Source organism: Mobula hypostoma, chromosome 21 (assembly GCF_963921235.1).
Source record: "Mobula hypostoma chromosome 21, sMobHyp1.1, whole genome shotgun sequence".
In the NCBI taxonomy this organism is placed as follows: Eukaryota; Metazoa; Chordata; class Chondrichthyes; order Myliobatiformes; family Myliobatidae; genus Mobula; species Mobula hypostoma.
This window is the reverse complement of record NC_086117.1, coordinates 4,728,762-4,750,190: the sequence shown is the minus strand read 5'-3', so window position 1 is coordinate 4,750,190 and position 21,429 is coordinate 4,728,762. Positions and strand designations below refer to the sequence as shown.

Sequence of the window (21,429 nt, the reverse complement as noted above, 5' to 3'; positions counted from 1 at the left end):
TCACCAACACAAGCCACAGACTAAATATTGCATTCCCCGTCAACTGAAAACTTATCTCAGCAACACAGGCTACAAGCCACCAAATTCAGCAAAACATTTATCAAGGAAAGCCACACACAGCTCCAACAGTTGCTTCAGCAGAAAGGTTTCGGATGGGTGCCATGATAGCGTAGCTGTAAGTGCAACACTATTGCAGCTCGGGACGTCTGGGTTCAGAGTTCAATTTAGTGGTCCTCTAAAGGAGTTTGTATGTCCTTGCCATGAATGGCTTTTCTCCAGGCACTCTAGTTTCCTCCTACAGTACAAAGACATACTGGGTGGTAGGTCAATTGGTCATTGTAAATTTTACCATGAGTAAACTAGGGTAGGGTTAAATAGGTAGGTTATTGGTAGTCTAGCTCAAAGGGCCAGAAGGCACTATTCTGCACTATATCTCTAATTAAAGAACAGTACTGTGCAAACATCTTAAAACACTTCTATATAGCTAGGGTACCCAAGACTTTTGCCCAGTACTGTAGTAATTTTATGCACTGCACTGTAATGCTGCATCAAAAAATTTCATGATAAATGTGAATGATGATACCCCTGATTTTGATATGGGTCTCTATTGTGGACCGAGAGTGGGAAGTTGACAGGGAGAGAGGAATTATGGTTAGGAAAATGGGAAGGCAGTGAGGAGCATCTAAGAGACAATTTATAATGGTCAAAAAAACAATTGTTTGGAATCAAATGACCTTGCCTGGTGACTCAGGGCTGGGCGTGTCTGCACCCGTGCCACTCCCTGCCCCATCACTCCTCCTCTGCCTCCTGTCCCACACCCCTCCCGTGGTGTTCCACCCTCACCCTTCCCAACATCCTTTGCTCCTGCCAGATTTACAGACTTGCTCTTCACAAATACAGTACTGGACATGCTAGCCATATATATGTGCCTAAGACTTTTCCACAGAACTGTAAATAAATACATAAAGAAAAAGAAAAGTAATCATAATCAGAGTTGGCCTCAGCCCTCAATGAAACAAGTGGCACCAAGTGCAATCAAGCACCTCCTGCTGGCCACTTAGATTGAAGATCGCTCCCACACCCTCTGCTTTAAGAAAAACAAGTGTTGTGATCAGGAACTCTGAGCATGTTTGTGGAATGGAAACTGGTCTTTTAAAGCCCCAAAGAGAGAGTTATATGCTGGGCTATGTTCTAGCAGAGTCGACAATTAGATAGGCCAAATGGCTTCCTCCTACACTAAATACAGGTACAAAAGTGGAGAGATTTAAAAAGGAAAGCCACACAAAATGCTGGAGGAACTCAGCAAGCCAGGCAGCATCTATGAGAAAGAGTACAGTCAACATTTTGGGCCAAGACCCTTCAGCAGGACTAGAAAAATAAAGATGAGTGTTCCTCCAGTCCTGCTGAAGGGTCTTGGCCCAAAATGTTGCCCGTACTCTTTTCCACAGACGCTACCTGGCCTGCTGAGTTCCTCTAGCATTTTGTGGATTGCTTGGATTTCCAGCATCTGCAGATTTTCTCTTGTCTGAGATTTAAAGAGATCTCTTCAGGTAATGTCTGTACACACAGTAATTGTAATGAGCTGGCAGAGGAAGTGTTTGAGGTAGGTACAATTGCGACATTTAACAGACATTTGGACAAGAACATGGTGGGGGGGGGAATTGGAGTGTTTAAGGCCGAACATGGGGGCAATCAGGACTAGCAGGGAGGATGCCGTGGTCAGCATGGACCAGTTGGGCCAGACGGCCTGTTTCCTCCTGGTATTGCTCTAAAACACTATAAATATTTCTATGATTCTACAATTTTCATAAAACGAACTCAGACAATAACCTACACAGAAAAATGCAGTTATTCCACTCTTGCAACCTGAACCACTTTTACCTGATGGTTCTCCGTCGTCCAAGTCCCTTCCACCTCCCCTTGACAAATAAGACCATAACAAATAGAAACAGAATTAGGCCATTCAGCCCATCACATCTACATGACTGATTTATTATTCCCCCCCAAACCCATTCTCAAAAGACAGGTACTGGTTACTGGCTTGGGCATCATCTGTACATAGAAACATAGAAAATAGGTGCAGGAGTAGGCCATTTGGCCCTTCGAGTCTGCACTGCCATTCAGTATGATCATGGCCGATCATCCAACTCAGAACTCTGTACTCTTCTCTCCATACCCCCTGATCCCTTTAGCCACAAGGGCCGTATCTAACTCCCTCTTAAATATAGCCAATGAACTGGCCTCAACTGTTTCCTGTGGCAGAGAATTCCACAGATTCACCACTGTGTGAAGAAGTTTTTCCTCATCTCGGTCCTAAAAGGCTTCCCCTTTATCCTCAAACTGTGACCCCTCGTTCTGGACTTACCCTACATCAGGAACAATCTTCCTGCATCGAGCCTGTCTAATCCCTTTAGAATTTTATACATTTCAATAAGATTCCCCCCTCAATCTTCTAAATTCCAGAGAGTATAAGCCTAGTCGATCCAGTCTTTCATCATATGAAAGTCCTGCCATCCCAGGAATCAATCTGGTGAACCTTCTTTGTACTTCCTCTATGGCAAGAATGTCTTTCCTCAGATTAGGGGACCAAAACTGCACACAATACTCCAGGTGTGGTCTCACCAAGGCCTTGTACAACTGCGGTAGTATCTCCCTGCTCCTGTACTCGAATCCTCTTGCTATGAATGCCAGCATACCATTCCCCTTTTTCACCGTCTGCTGTACCTGCATGCCCACTTTCAATGACTGGTGTATAATGACACCCAGGTCTCGTTGCACTTCCCTTTTTCCTAATCGGCCACCATTCAGGTAATAATCTGTTTTCCTGTTTTTGCCATCAAAGTGGATAACCTCACATTTATCCATATTAAATTCCATCTGCCATGAATTTGCCCACTCACTTAACTTATCCAAGTCACCCTGCATCCTCTTAGCATCCTCTTCACAGCTAACACTGCCACCCATCTTCGTGGCATCCGCAAACTTGGAGATGCTACATTTAATTCCCTCGTCAAGGTCATTAATATATATTGTAAACAACTGGGGTCCCAGCACTGAGCCTTGCCACTGGTCACTGCCTGCCATTCTGAAAAGGTTCTGTTTATTCCCACTCTTTGCTTCCTGTCTGCCAAACAATTCTCTAGCCACATCAATACCATACCCCCAATACCGTGTGCTTTAAGTTTGCACACTAACTTCCTGTGTGGGACCTTGTCAAAAGCCTTTTGAAAATCCAAATATACTACATCCGCTGGTTCTGCCCTATCCACTCGACTAGTTACATCCTCAAAAAACTCCATGAGATTCGTCAGACATGATTTTCCTTTCACAAATCCATGCTGACTTTGTCCGATGATTTCACCGCTTTCCAAATGTGCTGTTATCACATCTTTGATAACTGACTCTAGCATTTTCCCCACCACCGATGTTAGGCTAACCGGTCTATAATTCCCCGGTTTCTCTCTCCCTCCTTTTTTAAAAAGTGGAGTTACATTAGCCACCCTCCAATCCTCAGGAACTAATCCAGAATCTAAAGAGTTTTGAAAAATTATCACTAATGCATCCACTAGTTCTTGGGCTACTTCCTTAAGCACTCTGGGATGCAGACCATCTGGCCCTGGGGATTTATCTGCCTTTAATCCCTTCAATTTACCTAACACCACTTCCCTACTAACATGCATTTCCCTCAGTTCCTCCATCTCTCTAGACCCTCGGTCCCCTATTTCCGGAAGATTATTTATGTCCTCCTTAGTGAAGACAGAACCAAAGTAGTTATTCAATTGGTCTGCCATGTCCTTGTTCCCCATGATCAATTCACCTGTTTCTGACTGTAAGGGACCTACATTTGTCTTATCCAATCTTTTTCTTTTCACATATCTATAAAAGCTTTTACAGTCAGTTTTTATGTTCCCTGCCAGCTTTCTCTCATAATCTTTTATCCCCTTCCTAATTAAGCCCTCTGTCCTCCTCTGCTGGACTCTGAATTTCTCCCAGTCCTCAGGTGTGCCGCTTTTTCTGCCTAATTTGTATGTTTCTTCTTTGGAATTGATACTATCCCTAATTTCCCTTGTCAGCCACGGGTGCACTACCTTCCCTGGTTTATTCTTTTGCCAAACTGGGATGAACAATTGTTGTAGTTCATCCATGCGACCTTTAAATGCTTGCCATTGCATATCCACCGTCAACCCTTTAAGTATCATTTGCCAGTCTATCTTTGCTAATTCACGTCTCATACCTTCAAAGTTACCCTTCTCTAAGTTCAGAACCTTTGTTTCTGAATTAACTATATCACTCTCCATCTTAATGAAGAATTCCACCATATTATGGTCACTCTTACCCAAGGGGCCTCGCACGACAAGATTGCTGTACAAAGTCTGTATGTCCATCCTGTGAGCACACGAGATTCCTCCCACAGGTTAATTGGTTATTGTAAATTTTCATGTGATTAGGCCAGGGTTAAATAGGTGGGTGCTGGGAGATTTGGCTCATTGGGCAGGAAAGGTCTGTTCCACAGTGTATCTCTAAAATAAACAAACCTTTTCATCTCTGCATGCCCAATGACTTGGCTTCCACATCCCTTCCTGGCTCTATACTGGTAAGTTGGTTACCCAACACTCAGTGTGGGCAAGCCAGAATTTGTGTGAATTAAACAATCCCACAGCAAGCTCATCTTTGAGCCCCAAAACCTCCAACTTCAGATTCAGCAATAGCACTGAATCCCCCACCCCCACAGATCACTGACCAAATCGTCCTTCATACTTTGTCATGCACTACCAACCTGATTTCAAACCCTAACTAATCACAAATTCTGCTGCAACTGCCCTAACTCCACCCAACTTGCATTTCCTTATGCGCCTGGTTTGGATTGATGGCTTAATTACCAATTTTGAATCTCATTTCCTCATATTCAAATCATTCTCCACAAACTCAACCTTCCGTGTCACCTCCCAAAGCCACACAACAGAACAGTCAAGTTCCTCCAGCTTCTGCCTGGTACATTCTGGAGTGTGCTCAACTGTGTGGCATACTTTCACCTATTAATATCATATTCTGAAATTAACCCTTTCTCTTAAGAGAATCTGCCAAAGTATTTATTACAATAGTTTCTTTGTCAATGTTTTGCTTGTGCTGTTCGCTTGGACATCGCACTACTTTTAAGACATGACATCATGTCTTAAAATGAGGTGTAAAGCGCTCCTTCCCTCTGCTAGCCTGCAGGTCACCCTTGGGCAAGGTGTAGCACCGGTTTAGTCCCCCGATCAGGGTCACTTGAAGCCATGGAATCAGGTAGTGGATGGTCATATGTCCTGGTTATATGACCACTGATGCCAGGCAGACAATCTCTGAAGAGTATTGATAATGGTTGGAGTTACCAGTCTTGTAAAGACCCTACCCAGCAGGTGGCAATGGCAAACAACTTCTGAAGAAAAATTTGCCAAGAACTATCATGGTCATGGACCATGATTGTCCACGTGATATGACACAGGACATAACAAACAAACTCATGCTCCCAGTATTGTTTGTTTTCCTCAGCTCAAACTGGTAAAACCTGAGGTACGGGCTGTGACAAGAATACACATAGATTAAGATGTAGCTGTCCTGTGCTGGCACCAGTGGAATCAGCAGTTGGTCTGCCGCCTGACTTCAGGAGAGAGAGAGATAAGGAAAACAATGGAGCAGCATTTGGAGATGTTAATGAAGGGACGATGTTAATGAAGAGACCCTTCGTCTCGGCCTGAAACGTAGACTGCACCTCTTCCTGTAGATGCTGCTTGGCCTGCTGCGTTCACCAGCAACTTTGATGTATGTTGCTTGAATTTCCAGCATCTGCAGAATTCCTGTTGTTTGGTCATAATATAATTTGTGATATTCTGACTCTAAAACTGGATCATGCTTGCATTTATAGTAAAGTGTGCTTTCATTTATGAGTTTGTGGTTTAAAGCAAGATTTACATAAATGGTGTTTGCCACTTGATTGTGCCTGTGTAGTAATCAGATTGTGTTGAATGCTACAGGATCTTATAATGTGTTGGATTGTTTCTGGTTTTTCCTCTGCATCTCTACATCTTGAATTTGTTGATCTCTTATCATGTATTTTTGATGTTAACCACCTGTTCCTGTATCGCCAAAAGGAACCACTCTGTTTCTGGGAAGCGGTCTCTAACTCGGCCATTGTTATTATCATCGTATTTGCATAGTTTTTCTTTTGCAGATTGGTTGTTCATCTGCCATTGTGTATAGTTTTTCACTGTTTCTACTCTATTTCATTGTTCTATAAATGCCAGCAAGAAAATGAATCTCAGGGTTGTATATGGTGACATACATACATAGAACATAGAAAACCTACAGCACAATACAGGCCCTTTGGCCCACGATGCTACTTACTTTAGAAATTACCTAGGGTTACCCATAGCCCTCTTTTTTTTTTAAGCTGCATGTACCTATCCAGGAGTCTCTTAAAAGACCCTATCATATCCGGCTCCACCACTGTCGCCGGCAGCCCATTCCATGCACTCATCACCCTCTGTGTGAAGAAAACGTGCTCCTGACGTCTCCTCTGTACCTACTTCCAAGCAGCTTAAAACTGTGCCCTCTCGTGTTAGCCATTTCAGCCCTGGGGAAAAGCCTCTGACTATCCACACGATCAATGCCTCTCATCATCTTATACACCTCTAACAGATCACCTCTCATTCTCCACCGTTCCAAGGAGAAAAGGCCGAGTTCACTCAACCTATTCTCATAAGGCATGCTCCCCAATCCAGGAAACATCCTTGTAAATCTCCTCTGCACCCTTTCTATGGTTTCCACATCCTTCCTATAGTGAGGTGACCAGAACTGAGCACAGTACTCCAAGCCGGGGTTTGACCAGGGTCCTATAAAGCTGTAACATTACCTCTCAGCTCTTAAACTCAAACCCACAGTTGATGAAGGCCAATGCACTGTATGCCTGCTTAACCACATAGTCAACCTGCGCAGCAGCTTTGAGTGTCCTATGGACTCGGACCCCACACTGCCAAGAGTCTTTCCATTAATACAATATTTTGCCATCATATTTGATCTACCATACACACTTTGATAATAAATTTACTTCGAATATTTCAGCATGGACTAGATAGGCTGAGTGATCTGTTTCTGTGCTGTAGTACTCCACAAGCTACTGCTAAAATGTTTTCTTTGAACCTTCAATACAAATAGTAGTCAAAGCCAATTAAGTTAGTTAACCTGCAGTGTAAGTCACCTACAAGATACTTGCACAAGATACTTGCAAATCAAGAGCAGTGCTCCAAACACACACAGAAGAATACTAATGTGGATACATATTACTGATCATTTCACTCTGCTTAAGTCAAACTCTAACCAGGAAGATTGAACAACAGATCATTAAATGGAATTTCCCTTTGAAGGAGGCAATTAAACTAATGCTAGCCGAAATCCCAAACACTTCAGTGTTAACTGAGGGAAACGTCCAAATTGCAGGAGACAAATTCCTTGTAACAAGAAAAAGTGTTTTCAGACATTACAGTATGTAAGTGAAAAATCTGGTTTAGATCTTGAACTGGCAACTGTAGCATACTGTATATGCAATTTCTCATCTTGCCCGTCACTTTTATTTATAGTTCAAATAATCGGGGGTTGTTGGGCAGCGTGGCTCGAAGGGTCGACTAGAGTCGAAGAAGTACAGCACAGAAATAGGCCTCTTGACCCATCTAGACCATACTGAAACCACTTAAATTGCCTACTCCCATCAACCTGTACCGGGACCATAGCCCTCCATACCCCCTGCATCCACGTACCTATCTAAACTTCCCTTAAACGTTGAAATTGATCTCGCATGCACCAGTTGTGCTGGCTGCTCATTCCACACTCTCATGACCCTCTGAGTGAAGAAGTTTCCCTTCATGTTCCCCTTAAACTTCTCACCGTTTACCCTTAACCCATGACCTCTGGGTGTAGTCTCAGCCAACCTCAGTGGAAAAAGCCTGCTTGCATTTACCCTATCTATACCCCTCATAATTTTGTATACCTCTATCAAATCTCAATCTTCTATGTCCTCCAGACCCAGCAACATCCTTGTAAATTTTCTCTGTACTCTTTCACCCTTGTTTACATCTTTCCTGTAAGTAGGTGACCAAAACTGCACAGAATACTCCAAGGCCCCACCTCCCCCTCGTACCCCATCTGTTACTTATTTTTATGCACACATTCTTTCTCTCACTCTCTTTTTTCTCCCTCTGTCCCTCTGAATATACCTCTTGCCCATCCTCTGGGTTCCCCCCCCCCCGTCTTTCTTCCCGGACCTCCTGTCTCATGATCCTCTCGTATCCCCTTTTGCCTATCACCTGTCCAGCTCTCGGCTCTATCCCTCCCCCTCCTGTCTTCTCCTATCATTTTGGATCTCTCCCTCCCCCTCCAACTTTCAAATCCCTTACTCACTCTTCCTTCAGTTAGTCCTGACGAAGGGTCTCGGCCTGAAACGTCGACTGCACCTCTTCCTAGAGATGCTGCTTGGCCTGCGGCGTTCACCAGCAACTTTGATGTGTGTTGCCAGAATACTCCAAATTAGGCTTCACCAATGTCTTATACAAAACATCCCATCTCCTGTACGTATTACATTGATGTATGAAGGACAATGTGCCAGTAGTTTTCTTTACAACCCCATCTACCTGTCATGCCACTTCCAACAAATTATGGACCTGTTTTCCCAGATTCCTGCTCTACCACACCCCTCAGCGTCCTACCGTTCACTGTGCAAGATCTACCCTGGTTAGTCCTACCATTTTGTATCTCAATAAATGAATTCTACCCTTTTCCTTTGTCTCTTCCAGTAACTTGGGAGATAAACAAACACAAACTGTAATACAGAACCACGCAGATCCAGACAGCACATTTTGGAATGTGTTACTAGTGAATTGGCATTGACGTACCAAATCCTGGGAAACCAGCGGCAAAAGACCTTCAATTTCCTTTTCCTGGTCACAATCCAGCTGCTCTGTTGAAAGCTATTCAGGGCAATGTATGACCAAAACAGATTAACCTCCACTATCTACATTATCACATGAAGAATAGGTGCATACTAGTGTACAACAGAAGTTTGTGGCGCAGAGTTACCACAGCAAAGCATCTCACAACACTCCGTAGTGATCAGAATTCATCAATCTCAGCCTGAAACATCTACAATTTCTTTCCCTCTACAGATGCTGCCTGACCTGCCGAGTTCCTCAGCATTTTGCATGTGTTACTCGGCATTTCCAGCATCTGCAGAATCTCATGTTTATAAATCAATGCATTTAATTGCCAATACTTAAAGCAGCCGCCCCAACAAATACACATACACCCCCATGAGAAGATAGAGCAGACAGCAATCTAGTTTCCCACACAGCAGAGATATCGGTAACCAGCAGGCAGAGGTTAATAAAGTAAGGAGCAAGTTTAGCAGGGATACAGGTCCTGAAGAAGGGTCTCAAGCCAAAATATCAACTGTTAATTCATTTCCATAGATGTTGCTTGACCTCCTGTGTTCCTCCAGCATTTCACGTGTCAGCACAGGTGGCTCAGGCTCTGGTTAATTGGGCCATTGGTTAACCGGGGCAACTGCTTATTTGGGACAGCTCTTAAAAGAAAAACTAAACCAAGAAAATAGTTGAGAGTCCCTTAATTTATTTACAGCTTGACTGGGGCAGGAGACTGCTGCCGAACAGTTTCAAATAGTAAAACACATAAAAGTTGCTGGTGAACGCAGCAGGCTAGGCAGCATCTCTAGGAAGAGGTGCAGTCGACGTTTCAGGCTGAGACCCTTCGTCAGGACTCAAATAGTTTCAAATAGTATCAGTTTGTGCACTTGCAAGGCCACACTGTGCTTAGAGTGATCAGTTTTAAAACAGCATCAGTTGTGTGTGTTTGTATTCAAAAAGCAGTAAGACAATTCTGAACTGTTTTGCTTACTATGGTTTTAAACATTCAAGCTCGGAGATGCAGAACAGCTGGGAGCAAAAAAGCAATGATTTCACTACTTCAAGTCAGGAACTATGAAGAATTTAACTGTATCTGCAATTATCTTTAATGTTGCAACAAAAATCAAGATTTGGAGGATGGATACATCTACCGCATTGTATGAAGGCAGTCCATTATCTGTGTTGATTTTGTTCATTTATAGTCAATCAAAAGAACATGGCAGTGTACACTGAATGAATTCCTCTGTCTACTAGGAACCAATATGGTTTTATAGTACTGTAAAGGTTCTGGTAATGTTCTAAATTGTTCATTTAAATACATAAATCGTTACTCAGTTAAATGATAGTTAAAAAAAGTATATTAAAAAAAGTCAAACTATTTCCATGAAACTTAGGCTCATTGACATAAAATATTCTGGACCCAATGTGTCCCAATTAATGGGAATCCACTGTACTGGTATTTGAGATTACTACAGATAGACACTTCATGGCCTGTATGGACAAAGTAGGCAGAGAAACTGTTCAGTGTTTAAAACTCTCACTAGAAGCCAAGGTTCCTTTTAATTTCTAGACGATGTTGGTTCACTGACATTTTAAAAGGTTTTAGTAGAAAAGCCAAATAATATCTGCCCACCCAACCAATTAAAAATTCCTCCAGTAGACCTGCTGTTCCAGAATTGATGAAAACCAGCAATAGAACTTTAGAAGTAGCATACATTACATCAGATTAAAAAGCTATGGCAATTGCAAACCTGTTTAGAATTAGTGTTTCACAACTAAATAAATACACATTGAATATCTTAATAATTATCAACAGAAACAATATCCCCAATTACTTGTGTGTACTGTACTTGAAATACATTTGCTATTGTAAATAAAGCAAAGAGTAACCTACCCATAAACCTCGACATATAAACTCAGTGGCCACTTTATTAGGTACACCTGCCCATTAATGCAAATATCTAATCAGCAATCACATGGCAGCAACTCAATCCATAAAAGCATGCAGCCCTGGTCAAGAGGTTCAGTTGTTGTTCAGACCAAACATCAGAATGGGAAAGAAGTGTGATCTAATTGACTTTGACTATGAAATGATTGTTGATGCCAGGTAGGGTGGTTTGAGTAGCTCAGAAACTGTAGATCGCCTCGGATTTTCACACACACACACATCTCTAGAGTTTACAGAGAATGGTGCAATAAATAACAAACATCCAGTGAGCAGCAATTCTGTGGGCAAAAGCTCTGTTAATGACAAAGGTCAGAAGAATGTCCAGACTGGTTCAAACTGACGGGAGGGTGACAGTATGCAGAGGAGCATCTCTGAATACACAAGCCCAACCTTGAAGTGGATGAGCTACCACAGAAGTCCGTAAACACACCTCCTGTACCTAATAAAGTGACTACTGAGTATACAGTATGTTCTTGTATTTCTGGAACCAGCAAAATGCAAGCAGACACTATGCTGTTCAAGACTGCCCTGCCATTTTCCTCTTCCACACTAGTTCGCTATAGTTTCTATTTCCTGATCTTTCAAACATTTAACCACTTCCTCTTTAAATACCCCAATGATCAGCCCTCCACAACCCTCCTGGGTAGAGAGTTCCAGCGATTCAACCATCCTTTGCAAGTTTCTATGCGCCTCAGTGATCACCCAAATACGTCCCTTTTAGATAGAGTTCTCCCACTAGTGGAAACATCCGAGCATTGAGGCACTATGGTAGCATAGTCGTTAGTACAACACTATTACAGCTTACAGCATCTGGAGTACAGAGTTCAATTCCAGCGTGATCTGTAAGAAAGTTTATACGTTTCTTCCCCAGTTCACACTTCCTCCCACAGTCCAAATACATGCCTGTTAGTAAGTTAATTGGTGATTGTAAATTATCCTGTGACTAGGCTAGGCTTAAATCGGTGGGTTGCTGGGTGGTGCAGATCACTGGGTTGAAGAGCCCTGTTCCACGCTGTATCTCAAAAAAATTTTTTTAAATCCACGCTGTTTTGTCCCCCTCTTATTTTACAAACTCCAATGAATACATATCTAATTTTATTAGCTGATCATAATAGTACAACTCTATCGTCCCGGAAATTAACCTGGTGAATTCCACTGAGCCGTCTCCAACGCCCATATATCCTTTCTAAATAAATGTAACACCATTACAGTGCCAGCGACCCAGGTTCCACTCCCACCACTCTCTGTAAGGAGTTTGTACATTTTCCCCATCAACGCATGGATTTGCCCTGGGTGCTCCAGTTTCCTCCCACATTCCAATGACGTAAAGGTTAATAGATTAATTGGTCACGTAGGTGTAAAAGGACAGTGTGAGCTCGCTGGGGCAGAAGTCCTGTTACCATGCTGCATCTCTAAATAAATAAATATACCAACTAAGATATCTGTTGTATAGACATTTGTAAAAGATCAATATTCAGATGTATTTGAGAAAGAGTTCACTTACTCTCCATATATCTGTTGGAAGGGTTAAATTTGGGTTTAACATCTCATCCAGAAGTCAGAAACTCTAGCAGCACATTCAATGCTGAATAGCACTGATAATCAGCCTTAGCTCTCTGGAGTGGTAACCAGAGGACCCATGTTTATAAGGGGCAAGTTTACAGGGGATAGAGGTAAGATTTTTCTCACTCTGACAAGAAAATCTGCAGATGCTGGAAATCCAAAGCAACGCACACACAAAATGCTGGAGGAACTCGGCAAACCAGGAGTCTTGAAAAAAGATCTCGGCCAGAAACACAGACTGTTTACTCTTTTTCATAGATGCTGCCTGGCCTGCTGAGTTCCTCCAGCATTTTGTGTGTGTTTCTTTTTCTCACTCAGAGTTTGAAATAGAACAGCCAGAGGATTCCTGGAGGCTCAGACTCTCATTCAATCAAACCAAGCACTTACATCAACAATGCACAGGTGGCTACAGACCAGGCTACAGACCAAATACTGCTAAATGGGATGAGTATAGATGGACACTTGGAAGTCTCTGTGGAAAAGGTAGACAAGACTGCCTGGTTCAGTGATAACATCCTGCTTCAACTAGCAATTCCAAAAACAAATGAGTCAGACTGCAATTGTCAATTTACAAAGAAATGTCACGGTTACTGCCCTAAAACTTGATAATAGAGGAACATAAAATAGCATTTATGCGTATTGACTTCTATACACCAAAACAAAATATAAATAACCCAACTTTTATGTTGAAATATGCAGGGTTAACCACACAAATACAATGGAAATGATCTGACCCAATTCAACCACAAAGAACAGCTGTATTGCAAAATTACCTTCAACATTATTTATCAGGAACCTTCAAAAGTTAATTCAAAATGCATAAACCAGTTTTACTTGATTTGAACACTCACAGGAACCAACACTCCCTGGAATTATTTTCTGGTAGTTTTCTTTACTTGTATTTATCTCTCATGAAAATGTGGCAAAAGTAACACAGATTTATTTTAAAAATCATAACAGTTATGCCAACACTGGTCTCCACCCCACAAAAGTAATACACTGGGGAAAATCTGGGCATGTATTGCAACTCCTAACCTAATACTGAAATGCTTAGATACAGAGGACATGGTAAGGATGTTTTCTATAGTGGGGGAATCTAGCACCAAAGTGTACAGCCCCAAAACAGAGAGACGTCTCTTTACAACAGATGAGGAGGGATTTCTTTGGCCAGAGGGCGGTGAATCTGTGGAATTCATTGCCACAGACGGCTGTGGAGGCCAAGTCAATGGTTCAATGGTTCCATTTAATATCAGAGAATGATACAAAATATATACCCTCAAATTCTGACTCTCCATCATTGAGTATATTTAAAGCAGAGGCTGATAGGTTCTTAACTATTCAGAGTGTCAAAGATTACAGGCAGAAGAATAGTGCTTAAAGGGATAATAAATCAGCCATGAAGGAATGGCAGAGCAGACTCAATGGGCCAAATGGCCTAATTTTGTTCCAATGTCTTACGTTCTTATATCCATGAGGCACTACAAACCATCAGAAGCAGAACCATATTTTACCCCAATGATCCAGCTTCATACTATTAGCAAATCCATTCCTTTGGTTCCACCAATTATTGACCAAGAGTCTGCCGATGCTGGAATCTGGAGCTACACAATCTGCTGGAGGAACTCAGTGGGTTGAGCAGCATTGGGGGGAGGAAGAAAACTGTTGAGGTTTTGGGTCAATACCCTGCATCAGGTCTTATTCAGCTTGTCCACTCTCAATCAAGGTGTTCAATTCTACCACAGGTTCTCAAATAATGAAGCATCCATACTATGTGTTACAAGACTTGGGCATCAGAATCAAATTTATTATCACCGACTTACAGTATATAGCATGATTTTTTTTGTTTTGCAGCAACAGTACATTGCAAAGACATAAGAATTACTATAAATTAGAAAATAAATAATGCAAAAGAAAGGAATTATAAAGTGTTCAAAGACCGTTCAGAAATCTGATGGTAGAGAGGAACGAGTTGTTCCTAAAAGATTGGCTGTGAGCTTTCAGGCTCCTGCACCTTTTCCCGAAGGTTGTAAAGAGAAGAAGGCAGGCCCTAGATGATGAGGCTCCTTAGTGATAGATGGTGCCTTCCTGTGGATGACCCCAGTGGTGAGAGAATCGTGTCTAAAAAGGAGCTGAATCTACAATGCTCTGCAGCTTTTCAAGATCCTTTACACTGGAGCCTCCATACCAGGCTGTGATACATTCAGAATGGCCTCCACTGATAGAAATTCACTGGAGTCTTTGGTGATAGACTCTTAACAAAGTAGAGACACTGAGATTCCTTCTGTGTGGTTGCATCAATGCACCGGGCCCAGATTAGATACTCCGAGATACACGCATCCCAAAAATGTTGCTATCTTCTCCCCCTTAATATTCACGTGGATTATCAAATTCCCTACCATCAAAAATAGTGGAAATACCAGAACTAATACCAAAACTACAGAACTGACACTGACCACCCGCCAACTCCATAAAAACTTCCCACCAACTACAAAGCACACCGTGAGTGGAACATTATCTAGGAAACAACAGCCATAATTAGTTATTCCCTCCAATCTCAATGCACTACAGTTCAATGCCAAGATTTCTGTAATAGCACGTCCCAGACTGCAATCTCTACTCACAAATCTAAGGCAAATGGAAAACACACTACCAGCTTCGGAAACAAAGTATTGTCCTCTAGGTCACCTAACACCAGCACTTAACCTAATTACTTCAGCTAACATGGAAAGGAATCTTCACCACACATCAAAATGGCACGCCACTACCACCTCAATAGCAATTCAAGAGGAACTAAAAAAAACAGTTAAACCCAAGTTTTATATTGAAATACGCATAGTTAACCACACAAAATACAATGCAAATGAACTGACCAAATTGGGACCACGACGCTAGGATGGAGCTCGGAATTCAAATCCCACGTCTTCTGTTTGTACGTTCCTTCCTGAGTCCATGTGGGTTTCCTCCAGGTGCTCTGGTTTCCTCCCACATTCTAAAGCCATAACAGTTAGTAAGTTAACTGGTCCTGTGATTAGGCTAGGGTTAAATCAGTAGGTTACAGGGTGATACAGCTCATCGGGCCGGTAGGGCCTGAACTGCGCTATATTATCTAAATAAGTAAAACCACAAATGAATTAATTATTTACAAACATCTGAAAATATTCTTCAAGTTTGGCATGATGTTCTAGCTTGTAAACTGTGCATGCATCTCCCATCTTCAACTGCAAAAGAGCGCTGATAATGACGATGTTAAGCACAGAGTTCAACTAATGAAACAATGTTCTTCTAGATGCAAAGTGATTTCTTTGAAGGTTTAAATTTCTGGGATTCTAAATACCAAAATGGTTAAAAACATCTCCCAAACAACAGGAATTCTGCAGATGCTGGAAATTCAAGCAACACACATCAAAGTTGCTGGTGAACGCAGCAGGCCAGGCAGCATCTCTAGGAAGAGGTGCAGTCGACGTTTCAGGCCGAGACCCTTCGTCAGGACCGGACTTCGTCCTGATGAAGGGTTTCGGCCTGAAACGTCGAATGCCCCTCTTCCTAGAGATGCTGCCTGGCCAAAAGAATCTCCAATTGCTTTAGGTCTAAATGCATGCACTCTCAACGCACAAGATAACGTCTCGATAAGTGTCATAGCTGTAGTAATAAACCTGAAGCACAGGATAATACACCGCTCTACAAATACTAACAACACAATCCCCAAACTCAAGTACACTGTCTTTAAATAATTTTAGCAGTGAATATTTTGTAGCATATTTTCCACATACAGAAAAGATTTTTAAAGATTAGCTTTATTTGTCACATGTATATCGAGACAGTGAAATGTGCTAGTTGCGACAACAGCCAACATAATCTGAGGCTGTGTTGGGGGCAGTCCACAAGCGTCGCCATGCTTCCGGCACCAACAGAGCATGCCCACAGCTTACTCACCCTAACTTATACGTCTTTGGACTGTGGGAGGAAACTAGAGCACTCGGGGAAACCCACATGGTCATGGGGAGAATGTATAAACTACTTACAGACAGCAGTGGGAATTGAACCTCAATCACCAGCGCTGTAATAACATTACACTAACCGATATGATACCTTGCCACAGACAATGAAACTACTATTACCAAAATAATACAAAAATTGAGTAATCACAGATTCCTAATAAAGCACAAAAGTAGTATAACAGGTTTAATAAGTGTCATGATTATAATCCTTGTCTCGACACTGGGGTTCAAAATTAAAGCCTTTTAATCTAAATTTAATTTCACTTATTCCACCCCAGCACTTCTCTTTTCTTGTTTTTGACAAGAGAAAAAAAATGTAAAGAAAGATACTTAAGTGGACAGATTCTTACTAAAAATTCATTAAACTAAACTAGTCAAACTAAGACATAGAAGAGTGGGACAGATCAGCTGGCAGAGTGGTGCTGCAACAACTTCTCAATCAATGACAGCAAGCCAAGGGAATTGACTGTCAACTTAGGAAGGGGAGGTCAGGAGAAAACACAGCAGTCCTCACTGAGGGGTCAGCAGCTTCCAAGTTCATAGGCATCAACATCTGAGAGGATCTAACATATTGATGCAATCACAATGGCACACCAGCAGCTCTACTTCATTAGGAGTATGAAGAGATTTGGTATATCAAAGACTCTTACAAGTTTCTATAAGCGTACAATGGAGATCCTCCTGAGTGGGTGCATCATAGCCTGGCATGGAGGCTCCAATGCACAGGATTGCAAAAGGCTACAGAGGCCTGTAATGTAGCCAGCTCCATCACAGGCAGTAGCTTCCCCACCACTGAAAACATCTTCAAGAGGCTGTGCTTCAAGAAGTTGGCATTCGGGAGCGTGCCCTACTCACATTAATACCAGCAGGGGAGGCAGCACAGGAGCCAGAAGATCTACACTCAATATTTTTTAAACAGCTTCTTCCCTTCCGTCATCAGATTTTTAAATAGTCCATGAATGCCATTTTATTATTTATCCTTTGCATTCATTATTTCTATATTTAAAAATGCACCATTTATTTTGGTACCTTACAGTAATTTTAAGTATAGCTGTACTGCTGCCACAAAACAACAAATATCATGACACATCAGTGATAATAAACCCGATTCTGATTTATGCTGATCAATTTTAAATGGATTGAAATTCCACAAATTCTCTAAACAACAAACCCATGCACTTGAAATAGGTTTTTGATTAATATAAGTACAATTTTCAATCTCAACTCACACTTCCCATTGTAAAGACCATTCAGCCTACTGAGTCTGTCACATCTGATTTATTTTCCTTCTACCTCATTCTCTCCTGTCTTCTCCCCAAACATTTGATGCCCTTACTAATCAAGAACCCATCTCAACCTGTTTAAAAATACCCAATAACTTGGCCTCCACAGCCGTCTATGCCAATGAATTTTACAAATTCACTATCCTATGGCTAAAGAAATTCCTCATCTCTGTTCTAAATGGATGTCCCTCTATTCTGAGGTTGTGCCCTGTCGTCCTAGACTCTCCTCCCTCTCCATCTCCACTCCAAGCCTTTCGATATTCAATAGGATTCAATGAGATCCCCCCCTCACTCTTCTAAACTTCAGCAAGCACTGGCCCAGAGCCATCAGAAGCTCCTCATATACTTATCCCGGGAATGAAACAGTTATTCTCATAAATCTCCTCTGGTCCCTCTTCAATGACAGCATATTCTTTCTTAGATAAGGGGCTCAAAACTGCTCACAATACTAATATAGTCTGACCTATGCCTTATAAAGTTAGATTAGATCCTCATGTTTCTATTCTAGTCCTCTGGAAATAAATGTTAATGTTGCATTTTCCTTCCTTACCACCAACTCAACCGGTAAGTTAACTTTTGGAGAACCCTGCATAAGGACTCCCAAGTCCTTTTGCACCTCTGATTTCTTAACTTGTTCACACCTATACTCCTTTCACCAAAGTGCATGGCCATCCACCTCCCGACACTATATTCATTCTGCTGCTTGTTTGCCCATTCTCCTTCTGCAGACTCCCTGCTTCCTCAACACTACCTGCCCCTCCAATTAACTTTGCATCATCTGCAAACTTCGACGACAAGTCAGGAACAGAGTGAAATACTGCAAAGCTGGAAATCACAATATTCAGTAGGTCAGGAAGCATCTGTGGAGCAGAAAGTCAACTATGCAGGTCAATGACCTTTCACCAAAACTGAACTAAATGTCAATGTAGGAGACCCAATCTCAGATGCCAAGCAATAGTAATGTAAATATAGTACAGAAATAACACGTTTTGAGAGTTCTCACATTTTAAACAGCACCACACGGGCCCTTTGGCCCACAATGTTGTGCTGACTAACATAAACCTACTCAACCATCAACCTAACCCTTCCCCCCACACATCCCATAACTCTATTGTTTTGAACACATAGCTATTTTTAAAATATAAGGTTAACAGATAACATTGTCTTGACAGTCCAGTCAAGAGTACATGTATTTGTTGACAATCCAAGCCATTTTCAAGCCCATAATCTTAATCAAACAACTAATGACTAAGAGACAAGACTACACCCTCACGTTGCATTTCATACCGATCATGTAAAGCTCTGATTTCTCAGCACCCGCATCATCGGGGAAAACAAAACCTCGTTTGCTTCTAAACTCCTCAACTGCAACACTTAAGTTACAATTTTAATGCACTGTCAACTAACCCAAATTATGAATAACTAGTTGTGTTTTGGTGTAATGATAATCTCTAATACTAAATCGGAGAGGTGTCAAATACTGACCCCTTACGTCACTGTTAGCCAATAGAAAACAGTCGAGGAAACAAAACAGTGGTGCAGAACAAAAAATATCTTAAAATATAAACGCGTTGTTTACATACAATTCAGAACGGTAGGTTCGTGTAAACAGAAAACAAACTCCAAATGATCAAGACAGCGAAGGACCAAGCGACCCCGATGAATTATTCGTTAAAATATACAGTTCCTGCCTATGTACATGGCAGCAAAGGATTCTGGAACCTGTAGTCCCTTGAACTGCAACACATTCAAGATTGTTTAATGTTATTGCCAGTACAGAAGTAAAGGCGAGCGAAATAATTGTTACTTCCGATCTTATAAGCACAGAAAAACATAATAAGACAAGGAAAATAATAATAATCAATATAAATATGCAAGATAGCTTATATACATAGATTGATTGTATGTCCCATATACAACCAATATACAAAATAAACACCGACATTTAAGTTAATGCATCGTAAATAATGAACATAAAACGATAGCGTTCATAGCACTGGGAAACACAGTGTCCGTGCAATTTGGATTCATGTAAATTAATCGACGGCATTTTCAAATATTAAGTAGTATTACGAACAAATACAGCGTTGGACACTTTCGTTGCACGGTATATTCGTTGGTGGTTGCATTTGTTATTATTTACAATTAAATAAAAAGAAATTTATGATACACAGGCACAGCACCGGACACCTTAGTTGCACAGTACAATCCGCTGTTAAATTACTGACCATATTTGCAGTACAGTGATTATCAATGCAATGGACGCAATTCAGTTGCACAGGGAAAAGTTAGTTTTGTTTTTAAGTACTAACGATTAATACTATTAGCAATCAAAAGATAAGGCAAAGCACGGTGGGTTGTTTTATCTGCAAAAAAAAACAAAGGTGGGGATTGCAGAGCTTTGCGCACCGTTGTCGCGCGGCGCAGGCACGTTATTTTCACCCAAGCTGCACGGACATTTGCACAAAGTGTCGGAGGTTATAATGCAACGGACTCGGTTGCGTACACTTTGCTACAGGGTCACGGTGAGTTGCCCAACATTTGCAACGAGGGGGCTGCAGTCCCGGCGAACAGTGCGCGAGCGCGGCGAGGGCCCAGAGCCGCCGGGCCCGGCACTCTAACTCACCGCCGGTCCCCGTTACCGAGGGGAGTAGGCGGCCTCGTCCTTTCCCGGGAGGGCGGGGCGGGAATAAGAATCATCGGGGACTAGTACTCTCTCTCGTGTCCTGCAACACAATCACGGCGCCCGGGACCAAAGCAGAGCCGGGTCTTCTTGGGGGCGCACAGCTTCGCCAGCCCGGTCCTCCGCCCCCGCCCATCTCCCTTCACACCCTCAGGTGTCGCTGAGCTCACCTGGGCGCTGCGGGAGGGGCCACCGAGCGATAGCTAGGAGCCCGGCCCGCCGCTCAGGGCCCGCAGCCGCGCCGCGACGTCATTCGCTTCTCGGCCGCCACTGTCAACACCGGCCCCGCCACGACCCTGCACTGCGCATGTGCCATCGCCACCATAACCCCGCCCCTACGGGAGCGCATGCGCACGCCGCCGGCAGGCCCCCTCCGAGGGGGATCGACCCTCTGAGTAGCCAGATCTCAAAGGGGCTGCCACCCACCAGATCGCAATGGCCAGCCCGGGCTTCCAGTTGTGCAACATTTCAATTCCTCATCGCTGACTCACTGTCCTCAGCTCCACTGCCAGAGTAAGGCTCAACTCAAGCTCCAGGCGCAATCCTCCACAATCTCCATCAGCACAGGTGTGCCACAAGACTGTGTGCTTAGCCCCCTGCTCTACTCACTTTACACTTACGGCTGTGTGCCTAAGCACAGCTCCAATGCAGTATCCAAGTTTGTTGACGACACCACTGTTGTTGGCCGATCCAAAGGTGGTGAGGAAGCAGGATGTAGGGGGGGGGATTGAATATTGGCTGAGTGGTGCCACAACAACAACCCCTCACTGAATCTCAGCAAGACTAAGGAGCTAATTATGAACTTCGGGAAGAGGAAACCAGAGGTCCATGAGCCTGTACTCATCAGAGGATCAGAGGAGGTGAGCGTCAGCAACTTTAAATTCCTTGGCATTAGTATTTCAGAGGATCTGTCTGAACTCCAGCATGCAAGTTCCATTACAAAGGTAGCACCTCTACTTTCTTAGAAGTTTAAGATGATTTTGAATGTCATACAAAACTTTAA

General features: G+C 42.6%; 1 protein-coding gene across 3 annotated transcripts in view; it reads right to left on the bottom strand.

Annotated features, from left to right (window-relative positions):
• The window catches only part of LOC134359753 (rab GTPase-activating protein 1), a 247,067-nt gene extending 226,342 nt beyond the window's left edge, over positions 1–20,725 (bottom strand). Inside the window, exon 1 of one of the 3 annotated variants that reach the window (XM_063073339.1) lies at positions 20,597–20,725. The gene's annotated coding sequence lies outside the window, so the exon portion shown is untranslated. Of the gene's footprint in view, positions 1–20,369; positions 20,573–20,596 lie in introns of those variants that run through there. The other 2 variants (XM_063073342.1, XM_063073340.1) reach the window with 2 other exon arrangements.
• Positions 20,726–21,429: the final 704 nt, after the last annotated feature.